This window comes from Ursus americanus, chromosome 2, assembly GCF_024610735.1.
Source record: "Ursus americanus isolate L20-20 chromosome 2, mUrsAme1.1.p, whole genome shotgun sequence".
Taxonomy (NCBI): Eukaryota; Metazoa; Chordata; class Mammalia; order Carnivora; family Ursidae; genus Ursus; species Ursus americanus.
Genome location: NC_142128.1, coordinates 4,568,881 through 4,581,829, shown reverse-complemented (window position 1 = coordinate 4,581,829; position 12,949 = coordinate 4,568,881).

Sequence of the window (12,949 nt, the reverse complement as noted above, 5' to 3'; positions counted from 1 at the left end):
CTTGCTCGTGCTTGGTGGTCGGCTCTGGTGCCAAGTGTTTCTGAGAAGCTCTCCCATCGCTGTGTTGTTAGAGGACGTCTGGAGCACGGCTCCGTCCCAGAAGGAGCCTTCCACCCAGTTTCCAGGGACTAGTTAGTTATGGCTTCGCTCCTCTCAGACCCAAGGTGGTTTTTGCCGTGAATGACTGGGTGAACAAACAAGGGGAGGGGAGGAGAGGGGTGGGGAGGGGAGGAAAGGAAGGAGGGAGGGAGGGAGGGAGGGAGAGAGGGAGGGAGGGAGGGAGGAAGGAAGGAAGGAAGGAAGGAAAAATGTAGGTGTATGTGAATTGTTTACACCTTTACCAATTCTTGCCTTTTCACCTATTAATCGCAAGAATGCTATTTCCTGTTTACTAACTATGTGCCAGGGTCTTGCTAATGAGTATTTTACATACATTAAAAATCTGTATATGAGAAAATATGTGCAGAGTATAAAATGAAATATATCCATATAGAATGTACCAAAAACTACAAATTAATCAAAAGACATCCCAACAAAAAAATGAGGGAAGAACACGAACAGATAGTGTTCATAGAAAATACAAACAACTGGGGCGCCTGGGTGGCTCAGTCGTTAAGCATCTGCCTTGGGCTCAGGACGTGATCCCAGGGTCCTGGGATCGAGCCCCACATCAGGCTCTTCCACTGGGAGCCTGCTTCTTCCTCTCCCACTCCCCCTGCCCCTGTGTTCCCTCTCTCGCTGGCTGTCTCTATCTCCGTCAAATAAATAAAATCTTTATTTTTTTTCCTATTTTGTTTTTTTTTAATTTTTTATTTTAATTTTTTTGATATAAAGTTCGATGATTCATTAGTTGCATGTAACACCCAGTGCCCCATGCAATACGTGCCCTCCTTACTGCCCATCACCAGCCTATCCCATTCCCCCACCCCCGTCCCCTCTGAAGCCCTCAGTTTGTTAAAAAAAAAAAAAAGAAAAAGAAAATACAAACAACCAATTTAAAAAAAAGATTCTAAAACTGGTAACCAGGGAAACACAAATTAAAAAGAGATACAAATTAAAAAGAGATGCCATGATTTCCATTTACCCATCAGATTGGCAGAATAGAAAGTAGCTAATTGTCTGAAGAAACAGTGCTCACACTGTTTGTGTGGACAACTGGTTTAGCCACTCTGGAGAAATGAAGAAGTAAAATGGCCCCATGGCCCAGCAATTCCAGAACCCAAAAGAGGTGTTCAAAGACGTTCGTGGCTGTATGGTTTGTTTTTGAAGTAACGGTTTTATGGAGAGCGATTTCACTTGCCCAATTCACTCATTTCAAGCGCACGATTTGGTGGTTGCCGTATGTTTACCGAGTCGTGCAAACAAACATCACCACCGTCTGTTTCAGAACGTTTCGTCATCCCCCAAAAGAAATCCAGCACCCACTAGTACCCCGTCTCCCCCGCAGCCCCCGGCAACCAATCTACTCTGCGTCTCTCTGGATTTGCCCGTCCTGAACGTCTCGTGTAAATGCAGTCATGCGGACGTGGTCTTCCGTGACTGGCTTCTTTCACTCAGCATCATGTGTGCGCGGTTCGGCCATGGTGTAGCATGAATCAGCACTTCGTTACCTTTTACAGCCAAATACTACCCCGCTGTATGGCTATGTCACATTTGTTCATCCGTTCATCGGTTGATGGACACTTGAACGCTTTGGCTCATATGAACGTTTCTGCCAAGAACATTTATGTACAAGGTTTTGTGTGGGCTATGTTTTCAGTGTTCTCGGACACACACACACACACACACACACACACACCCTTATGGAAATGCTGGGTATAGTTTGTTTGTTTTTAATAAGGAAAATCCGGAAACTGCCTGAATAGCCTCAGCAGAGGACTGGCCAACTAGGAGATGTAAATTCAGACATCTTTAGAGACCAGGCAGGTGTGGTCAATGGGTGAAGCTTCCAGAATTAGACACCAGGGGGTACCGAGGACTGCGCCAAACTAGGGAACTCCTAGGGGTGATCATTGCCGTATCTGGGCACCCGGGCCAAGGTGAGTGTTGCCAGAACTTCTGAGTATTTAAGAGAAGATGGAAATCAATTTTTTACGATATATTTTCCTAATTTGAAAACCTCTCTTGGAAAGTGATCTAGGACGTTAGAAGTCAGGATGGTTGGTGGTGGAAGGTAGGTGTGACCACAAGAGGCTTTGTAGGTGTCAGTCGTGTGTCCCGGAAGTGGGGTGATGGCCAAAGGAGATCTCGCCCTATCTGGGTTGTTTCAAAGTTCGATTTAGTTGTAGGGTTTTTAATTAAAAGAACCATTCTGAGTTATAATGAAAGGCCACCAGATTTGAATTAGCCCTGACGACGATAAGAGAAGCCCACTTTCGGCAGATCTACTTGCCAACATTGCCCACGTTTTACTTGTTTACAAAGACAGGGTGTTCTTGTTACCTGTCTAATGAAAAGTTAATTTTTAAAAAGTGCACAGTAGAACTTCTATCTCTGGCCGTGACGGGCCAGATCTTTCAGACCAGCCTTTCTGCTTTCACTAAAAATGCTGGATAAAATACAGAAATATCTTCAAGTATGGAAGAGCCAACAGGTTGTAAAGAACTTCCAGGTCAGAGGCTAGAGGGGCAGCAACCGCGGGGCAGCTAAGGTGCATTAGGGCCCTTTGCCCTGAGGGTCTCAGGGGTGAAGGGCTGAAGGTAAGGGTCTACTAGGAGACCCCCTCTCTGTTTTGCTATGTCAAGGGCTAGCATATAGCCTCGGGACAAACAGGAGACTGCAAGGAAGTTGCTCTGGCACCAGGCAGAACGTGGGGGGGGGGGGGAATGAAAGGAGATACTTGTTCCTGAGAAGCGAGGGACAGGGACCAGAACTCAGCCGAGCACGGCGATTGGCTGAAGATAAACACCCCAACCCAGTGAACCCTAAGGAACCCAACTCCAAGACTTCGGAACTACTGGAAAGAGAATCTCTCTTTCCAGCTGAGGCTGGGGGATAAGTCTACAGTTGCTGGGGTGGAGAGTGCTGTCACGGAGGAGCTGAGGAATGAAGAGATTCCGAGTCCGGATGATGTCTGAGCCCTGGATCTTGACGTGCCTGGGGATGGTTTCTATATCCTGGGCATGCATGCATTCATTCATTCATTTTATTTTTATATATCCCAGGCTTTTGAATTGTAAGTCAAAGATGCTTCCCAACCTTTTTCTCCCCCCAAGCTGGTTTAAGGTGATTTTCTCTCACCTGCAACTGAAAGATTCTTGATTAATTCACAAATACATACATCTGTGTATTTTTATAGGCGATATCTGCAGGACTGTGCCCTTAGCTGTTAAGAGTGGCTGTATCTGGGGGTTGGGATTTTAGAAGACGTAGATTTTCTTTTTTTTTTTTTTTAAGATTTTATTTATTTATTTATTTTTATTTATTTGACAGAGATAGAGACAGACAGCGAGAGAGGGAACACAAGCAGGGGGAGTGGGAGAGGAAGAAGCAGGCTCATAGCGGAGAAGCCCGATGTGGGGCTCGATCCCATAACGCCGGGATCACGCCCTGAGCCGAAGGCAGATGCCTAACCACTGTGCCACCCAGGCACCCCAGAAGACGTAGATTTTCTAAATTATAGAGTCATGCGGTCTGATGGTAACCTGTAGCCACTTGCGACTCTTGAGTGCTCGAAGCGTGGCTAGGCTGAATGAAGACGTGCTGTACATTGTACGTGAAGAAGACATATTAAAAAAAAAAGAAAGTAAATTTGTGGTTAATTCTTAAAATTAATTAGATGTTGATACTATTTTAGATATATTGAGTTAAATAAAATATACTACCAAAATTAATTTCACCTGAAACGGTTTACTCTTCTAAATGTAGCTACTAAGATTCCTTAAATTATGTTTATGGCAGAAATATGGCATCATGTTTCTGTTAGCGCTGGTATAGAGAGCACATGAAAGCCGACTTATAAATATTTGTTGAATGAGTATGATGTTTAAAATGTTTGCAACATGCAGTATTAACTTTGTAACCATAAACCAAAACTTGGAAATGTTTGCCTTAACTGCAGAGGGCTGGGAATGAGTCCGAATTGCGGAGGGGGGGTGGGGATTAAGTGCGTGGGCTTTGGAATTCCACAGACATTCTCTTTGTGTCCTTGGGCAAGTTAATTCAACCCTCTGAGCCCTGGTTTCTTCAGGCACAGAATGGGGTTAAACACATTTTCGGCCATACATGTAGCTTGACTAAGGTGTCTGAAAGGAGAACCTTTGGCCTCTGTGCTCCTCTGTCTTGTGCTACCACCAAGTTCGAAGGTTCGAGCACTTTACGCCTACCTTTGCGGAGTGGAGGTTGCTAGCTGTCCACCAGATCCACTCTCTCGTCCTACCATATGAGATGGTGGCTGAACCCATCACTAGATTCCTTTCCCCAACCTCCCTTGTACGTCATCTCTCAACCTTGGGCAGTATGGATTGGACAGCTGAACCACTCGGAATTTTCCTAGGAATTTAGTTATGCTGGCCAAGAAAATGCACCTCTCATGACTTCCGCTGTGGGGAGCATAGCTGACTCACAGCCCCAGCGGCTGCCTCTCAGGATCCTGCAACAAAGTTGTGGCTTCTCCAGACTGCTCCCAGCCAAGGAGGAGCATGCTGGGGATACCAGCGTAGGTCCATTCTTGCAGGACAGAGAAATGCCTCTAATTTGAGTCATGGGCTCCCCGTCACCCTGGCGAGACCGTCAGAGCTGCACTGAGGCTCTGAGGTCTGAGGCTCTTCCTACCCAACCCCCCATCCTTCCCCCTCTACACAGGTGTCAGGCCCATCCTGGCACCTGCTTCTCAGGAGACTTGAACTCATCGCATTAGGACTGGACTTTAGTGTCGCTGCATGTAGCTGAAACCTAGGAATTGTGCGGTGGCCTTCTCTCTGATGTGCGGGTCCCAGGGTCGAATCCATGTTGTCCAAGCTTGCGCTGTCACAAGGATCAGCTGGCTGCTTGTTGAAAATGAGCATCAGAAGCTTCTTATTCAAGAGGCCTGGGGAGCGTGTCTGGGAATCTGTTCTTTTAACAAGTGCCCCAGGTGATGCCTATAATCAAGTCATTTTAAGAAAGACTTGGCTCAGTAATCATCATAACTGCCCAATACACCAGAAATAATGGAGGAGAAAAAAATGGGATGTGACTTGCAAACAAAGAAACTAGCCTCAAGCCTTCCTTTTAGACAGAGACCCTGGGGGAGAGCCCCAGGCCACCCCACAACAGGTACTTGGTGTCACCAGAGACTTGGTTTTGCAGGTAGGGATAGTTTGGTAAATGACAGGATCAGCAGACCTCATGGACATCATTTTACCGATGCACGTGCTTGGCGGTGGAGGGGGTTCCTTGGTCGGCTGGTTCTGCTCACTGGGGCACTTGTCCAGTACCTTCAAGATTCCCTGAGGGACCCTCATCTCTGAATTGTTGCATTAATTTTTTTACTGAGGTCAAATCCACAGAACATAAAACTCACTGTTTTTTTAAAGTGTGTGCGATGCAGTGGTTTTTAGAATACTCATCACATTATGCAACCATCACAGTTATCCAATTCCAGAACATTTCAGTCGCTCCAGAAAGAAACCCCGTACATTTCGTTCTCCCCTTCCTATCCCTTGACAAGTTATAGACGTGCCTATTGTACATATTTCATATACATGAAATCATATAATATGTGGCCTTTTTTTTAAAGGTTTTATTTATTTATTTGACAGAGCGAGAGAACACAAGCAGGTGGAGTAACAGGCAGAGGGAGAGGGAGAAGCAGACTCCCCACTGAGCCAGGAACTAGATGTGGGGCTCGATCCCAGGACCCTGGGATCATGACCTGAGCCGAAGGCAGTTGCTTAACCAACTGAGCCACCCAGGCGCCCTATATGTGGTCTTTTGTGACTGGCTTTTTTCACTTAATATTATGTTTCTCAAGGGTCATCCATGTTGTGGTATCTGTCAGTGCATCGTTCATGTTTATGGCTGAATAATATTCCATTGTGTGGATAGACCGCATATTGTGTATCTGTTCAGCATTTGATGCACATTTAGGTGGTTTCCACTTTTTTGGCTATTATGACTAGTGCTGCTATGAACATGTGTGTACGTATGTTTGTTGGAACACCTGTTTTCAGTTCTTATGGGTAGACATGTAGGAGTGAAATTGCTGGGTCATACAGTAACTCTATGTTTTTCTAAGGAACTGCCATCTAGGAATAAATTTAGCTAAGGAAGTGAAAGACTTGTACACTGAACACTATGAAAGTTGAAAGAAATTAAAGAAGACCTCAGTAAGTAGGAAAACATCCCATGACTTAATATTGTCAGGATGGCAGTCCTCTCCAAATTGATTCACAGATTCAATGCACTACCCATCGAAATTCCAGCTGCCTTTTTTTTTTTATAGAAATGAACAAACTGATCCTAAAATTTACATAGAATTACAAGGGAGCCCAGATACTCAAAACAATCTTGGGGGGGGGGACAACATTGGAAGACTCACAATTCCTAACTTTAAAACTTACTACAAAGCTACAGAAATAAAAATAGCATGGTAGTGGTAAAGAAACGGACATAAGAGACCAATGGAACAGAGTAGGAGTTCAGAAATAGACCCATATATCTATGGTCAATTATTTTTCAGCAAGGGTGTCAAGACCATTCAACAGGAAAAGAACAGTCTTTTCAACAAATGGTGCCAGGACAAATGGATCTCAGCATGCAGAAGAATGAACTTGGACCCCTATCTCACACCATATATAAATATTACCTCAAAATGGAGTGAAGACCTAAATGTGTGTATTGGGGCACACCTTCAACACTCTGCCAGGTAGGTAACTACTCTGCCTTAGCTTTCACTTCCTGCTTGCCTACAGACAGGGCTGAAAGCTTAGAGCCTTTTCAGGTCTTTCCTGAGCATAGGCATGGCCCCAGGCATGCCCATGGTCTTCTAGATTTCTAGAAATATGTCAGAGCTTCTCAAAGCCCTGATTCTTCCAAAGTATCTCATTCTCAAGCTTTTCTTATTTCTCAAGCTCTTTCCTCCTCAGCTTTTTAGTTAGTCTGTTGCTTGCCCCAACTATTATCCATTGCCTCCAGCAACCACTAAACATTTTCCTATAAATATTTTTGATAAATGCCCCTCAGTAACAGCTTCAGTGGTGGGAAAGTTCCAAGGAAAGAAAACACAAGGCTTTTGAGTGGATCTTCCAAAGAGCCATCAGACAGATCAGCAAGAACATTTCTTTGCAAATTAAGTCTGTTCCGCTGTCCCATTGCTACTAGTACCAGGAATTCAGCTGTTCTTTTCTTTCTTTTTTTTTTTTAAGTTTTTATTTTTATTTAAGTGATCTCTACACCCAACATGGGACTTGAACTCACAACCCTGAGATCAAGAGTCGTATGCTCTTCCTACTGAGCCAGCCAGGTGCCCCTCAGCTGTTATTTTCAAGAATGCTGCTCAACCAGGGAGCAGAGAATGGGATAGGGTAAGGTAAAATGCCACAAAGCTTGCTGCTCTTACCAAGACCAGGCATTTTTCTTTTTTATAAGCACTCCTTGGGTTGTTGCAAGCTTTTAGTTTCTAGAGTTCCAAAAAAGGTTGATTCTTACAGTTCTTGCCAATTTTTTTTATTGCTTTTGTAAAGGAGCTGACTTTTGGATGGGAAGGGGAGAGGAGAGATACAGGGTTTCTTTCTGGGGCAATAGAAATACAGTTCTTTAGTATTCCGTGTTGAATTTATCCTTTGATGTTTTGGTGAGATCTCAGCTTTTTGTTTTTGTTTTAGTGTTTGTTTGTTTGGTTTTTTTTTTTTTGCATTTTTAAAATAGTTTCTCTAGGGATTGTAATTACATGTGTCTAATTTATCACAGTCTACTCAGAGTTAGGATTTTAACAGTTCAAGTAAAGTGTACAAACCTTACAATTTTACTGCCCCCTTGTGTTATCATTATATGTATTACATCTACACACATTGAAAGTCTTGCTGGGTAATGTAATTTTTACTTCAACATTATCCATATTTTAAAGAACTTAAGAGGAGAAAATTAATCTATTACATTTATTCGTGTATTTATCATTTCTGTTGCTCTTTCTACATTCCTAGAGTCCCAAACTTCCCTCTGGTATCATTTCTCTTCCGCCTGAAGGCCTTTCTTTCTTTCTTTCTTTCTTTTCTTTCTTTCTTTCTTTCTTTCTTTCTTTCTTTCTTTCTTTCTTTCTTTCTTTCTTTCTTAAGATTTTATTTATTTCACAGAGAGAGAGAGAGACAGCGAGAGAGGGAACACAAGCAGGGGGAGTGGGAGAGAAAGAAGCAGGCTCCTAGCGGAGGAGCCTGATGTGGGGCTCGATCCCAGAACGCCGGGATCACGCCCTGAGCCAAAGGCAGGCGCTTAATGACTGTGCCACCCAGGCGCCCCTGAAGACCTTTCTTTAGCATATCTTTTAGAGCAGGTCTGCTAGTGATTAATTCTCTTAATTTTCTTTCATCTGAGAATGGCTTTCTATCACTTTCCTCCCTGAAAGATATTTTTGTTGAACATAGAATCCTGGTTTGATATTTCTTCTATTTAAGCACTTTAAAAAGGTGGTTCCACAGTTGGGGTGCCTGGCTGACTCAGTGGAGTATGCAACTCTTGATCTTGGGGTTATAAATTCGAGCCCCATGTTGGGTGTAGGGATTACTTAGAAATAAAATCTTTAAAAATGTATTGTTCCACTGTCTTGTGGCCTCCATAATTTCTGATGAGAAATTCAGTTATTTGAATTGTTATCCCTCTCTTTGTAATGTGAAGTTTTTCTCTGGCTGCTTTCAAGACTTTTCCCCCTTATCTTTGGTTTTCATCAGTTTGACTATGATGTGTTTGGATATTTGGTTTTTTATCTTATTCTTTTGGGCGTTTTCTGACATTCTTAAATTTGTAAATTTAAGTCTTTACCCAACTTTAGGATGTCTTTCGTCATTATTTCTTCAGATATTGTCTCTGCACCAGTCTCTTTCTCCTCTCCATTAGGGTCTCATGACAGTAATGTTAGACCTTTTGATGCTTCGTAGATCACTGAGGCTCTTTATTTTTTCAGTCCTTTTCACCCTGTGGTTTCTATTTGTGTCCTCAACGTTACTGACTCATTTGTCATCTCCATTCTGTTACTGAGCCCTCTCAGTGATTTGGTTTTTTTGCTTTTTGTTTGCTTTCTTTTGTTTTGTTTGTGTTTTTTTTTTGTTTGTTTGTTTGTTTGAAGTTCTAAAGTCTTTTTTATACAGTTTATATTTATCTGCTGAAAACAAGTTCCATTCATTTCAACCACGTTTACTCTTACCTCATGGAGGATAGTTATAATTGCCTTAGAGTCTTTGATAATTTCGACACCTAGGTCGTCTCGGGGTCGGTATATGTTGATTGTCTCTTCCCTCATCAATTGGCCGTATTTTCCTGGTTCTCGGTATGTTGAGTAATTTTGGGTTGTGTGCTATCCATTTGCAATCCTGCTTTGTTTTTTTGTTTTTTTTTTTTTTTTTCTTTTTGAGACTCTGGGTCTTGTTACATTCTCTGGAGAATATTGGAATGTTGCTTTTTTTGTTTGGTTAAAACAGGTGGTCAACGTGGTCAAGACCACAAATTCTCTTTCCTTCTGTGTTCAGTGGTTCCCATGTCAGTTCAGTTTTCAGAGACTTTGCTGCATGTCTGAATGTGTCCCGTGGACGCCCTGGTGTGATGGGTGTTCGATGATACGTAGCAGCTGGGGAACCCAGTCTCAAGCTTGCTTCCCTTCAGAGTTTCCTCCACACTCCCTGACTCCCAGGTCCCCTTTTCCAGATACCTCTGACCAGGAAGATGAGATTCTCTAGGAATGGCAGCCCTCCCCTGCCCCCGTAGGCACAGTTCCGTGTGACTGGGCTTCCTCTGGGATGAAGTAATGAGAGAAAAGACAGAGGGAAGCAAATGACAGGGATCCCCTCATTCTTCACACAGCAGGGACCCTTTATCCTCAGTCCTCTATCCAGAAATGTGGGTCCTCTCTCAGGATGTTAGGTGCCCATGCCCCCCCCCGCCCCCCCCATAACAATGAGGTTCCACAAATGGCCCTGGGCTCAGGGTAGGACTGGGGAGAAGAAGAAAAATGTGGAGATTCTCCACCCCCTGTCCTGCTCACAGGGACCACTGTCCCGGTCTTCTGGCTATAAACATTAGTTTCTCTTGAAGGTTTTTCTGTCTCCACCTGCTCTGCAGGTCCCTAATTCAACTGGCCTCCGCCCAAGGCCAGGAGATAAAGGCGATAAACAAACAGGAAGCCGCGTCTGCTGTGCTGGCTTCTCGTGTGTTCTGACTTTCCCAGTCTGCCTGCTACTATTTACTTTTCATAGCCTTTAGGTCATTGCATTTTGGGTTTTTCCAGTTTTCAGTTGTAATCAGCAGATGAAGGAGATGAGTCCCCTTTTATCTCCTTAGAAACCTTTCCCACAGATGCCATTTGCTCCTTCCTCAGGCCTGGGATTATCTGAGAAGCAGAGAACTAATTCCAGATCCGTATGCACCAGGCTTGGGGTTTTTCTGGTCATACGATCTTATAAAACCTAGGTCGATTGCTAATTAAAGTCATGTCAGGAGACAGAATTGTACATTGGCCGTAGCCACAGGGTTCCGCAGGCTGGGCCGCTCTTGAGGTCCCAATAGCCCCTTGGTTGCCTGTTGCCTTGATCACCCAGCTTGGTGTGGATTGATTGACTGCTGAGTCCTGAATCCTCTCTCTAGTGGCCTTGACCTAGGGCCTGGGTGGGGAACCCCAGGCTGGGGATGGGATGGCAAGAGCTCATAGTGGATGCCAAGATGCACTCTCCAGATACTCCTCCCCCCTTCGGGGTTGAAGGATGTGTCCCCCTGAGCTGCCCTGTGTGTTGCTGCCAGACAGCACCTAGCTACTAGCCATCTGCAGACTTGCATTTGCTGAAGGGCAACACCTTGCCCCAGGTCACACCCCCACCCTGGGGGATCCTGTATGTAATGACTGATGCAGGTTCACAAAGACCTGGCTCTCATGCCCCCAGCTTGTGACAACTCTGAAAACCCTCTTAGCTTCAGAGGTCCCCAATGGGTTGCCTGTGGCCTTCCCCGAGACCCCACGACAGTCTCGAGTCTCCTCCACCTGGTCCTTCTTCCTCCCCTTCTCCCATCCTGTTCCCAGCCCTCTGTAATGAGGCTGTGGCAGGCCTCCTGCCAAATCTCCACCCCAGAGTCAGCATCCTAGCAAACCAAACCTGCAACAGAGACTTTCTCTGCCACCAGGCCTACCTAGGCTGTGTCCTCGGCGATGAATGCAACGCCGCAGTCCAGGCACGGGGTGACAGGTCACAGCAGCCAGCACAGAGGCCTGGCTCAAGCTGCCGTTCTCCAGACCCGGGAAGGTCAGCTTACACACACTAGGTATTTTATTTCTGGGCTGCGCACTGGTTTCATGGACGTAGTCACTGATTTGAGCACCAGACCATTGCCTGAGAACCGATTTCCACGCCACCCATACAATACCTAATGTAGGAAGCGTCCCTTCTTTGCTTCTGGAAATTTAGTGCTGCCTCCGGGCCTCGGCCTGTAGAGTATCCTTCCATCCCTGCACAGACTAGGAAGTTCGTTTCCATGGCCTGGAGGCACCATGCCTGGCTGATAAAGAGCTTTTCTAGTGATCCTGTCGCTAGCCCATTTCTCAAATCAAGGGTGAGTCCTCTGAGCCCCTTTGGGAGAGGTAGTAGGGACAGAATGTGTTCCAGCCCCCAAATTTCCATATTCTGTCGCCAATCCAGGCCAAGGGCAGTGCCCCTAGGCACAGAGCTATTTGGTTCAGGTGGGCATGGCTCCCCGGGAAACTGCGGCACCACACCCTGGGGGCAAGCCAGCACAAAAACACAGGTTCCCATCATCACTTAGTCCTCCCATTCAGCCTGAGCCAAGAAGCCACACTGTGCTCCTTGTGGATGAGTTTCCTCACGGTTCCTTCCCCTCCTACCGTCCCTGCTCCCCATTCAAATGACTGAAGTTCTAGCCCCTCAGGACTTTGTTTGGAAATAGGGTCATTGCAGATGTCATTGGTTAAGATGAGGTCATTAGGATGGGCCCCAATCCAATATGACCGGGGGTACTTGGACACAGGCACGCACAGGGAGAACACCTGTTGAGTGACGATGAAGACAGAGATCGGGATGACGCTTCTGCCAGCCAAGAAACACCACAGACTGACGGGAGCACCAGAAGCTGGGAGAGAGACAAGGAGCAGACCCTCCCTCACAGCCTCAGAAGGAATCAACCCCTCCAACACCCTGATCAACACCTCTGGAACTGTCCAACACTCATTTCCATGGTGTCCACCCTGTGTGTGGTACGTTGTCATGGCAACCCCAGGAAGCTCGAACAGAGTCCAAGTGGAGCTCCCTTCTGGTGACCCAGGAATCGACCCGAGACCCAGGTCTCGGGCTGTGGCTACCAGTGCGTTGCGGTGCTCTCAGAGCAGCCCCACAAAGGTCCCCGGTTCAATCTGGGCCTCAGCAAAGGAATGCTGAGATCTTACTGGAAGGGAATTAATGCTGTTAGATGGACCCATCCAAAGCTATGGTTCTGGCATCCCTGTTCCCTTCAGGTGATCCTCCAGGGCCTCGATGTCGGAGGACCCATGGTCTCAGGTGGCCCTCGCTGGCACCCGGATGTTGTTTTAACAGAACACACTGGCCCTGAACACATGTGGGAGTCTCCTTGCCTTGTCCTCATCTTGGTCCAATAGCCAGTTTCAAATCCCACATTTTTCTGGGGTATCTGGGCCTGAGTGCCACTTCTAGTACCAATTTCTGTGTTTGTGAGGGTTCTCTGTTTGCCGAGACCAACCTTGAGTGAATTCGGCAGGAAAAAGGGTTTTTGTGGAAGCAGGCAAGGGCCCGTCACAGGAAGG